This window comes from Colobus angolensis, unplaced genomic scaffold, assembly GCF_000951035.1.
Source record: "Colobus angolensis palliatus isolate OR3802 unplaced genomic scaffold, Cang.pa_1.0 Scaffold270, whole genome shotgun sequence".
NCBI lineage: Eukaryota > Metazoa > Chordata > Mammalia > Primates > Cercopithecidae > Colobus > Colobus angolensis.
The window spans coordinates 883,693-884,168 of NW_012115933.1; positions in this window are offsets into that span (position 1 = coordinate 883,693).

Genomic DNA, 476 nt, shown 5'->3' on the forward strand with positions numbered 1-476 from the left:
GACAGAGAGAGACTCTGTCTCAAAAACAAACAAATTAGCTGGGCGTTGTGGCAGGCGCCTGTAATTCCAGCTACTCGGGAGGCTGAGGCAGGAGAATCACTTGAACCGGGAAGGCTGAGGTTGCAGTGAGTGAGAGAGAGTGCAGTGAGTGGTGAGATAGCACCATTGCACTCCAGCCTGGGCGACAGAGTGAGCCCCCATCTCAAAACAAACAAACTAAACAAAACAAAGAAACTTCCGCACACACACAATGCACCCCTCTAAAAAAAGCAGCTTTGCTTAAATGTGACATTTTCTTTTTTTTATTTTCTTTTTTTTTTTTTGAGATGGAGTCTCGCTCTGTCACCCAGGCTGGAGTGCAGTGGCCGGATCTCAGCTCAATGCAAGCTCCGCCTCCCGGGTTTACGCCATTCTCCTGCCTCAGCCTCCCGAGCAGCTGGGACTACAGGCGCCCGCCACCACGCCCGGCTAGTTTT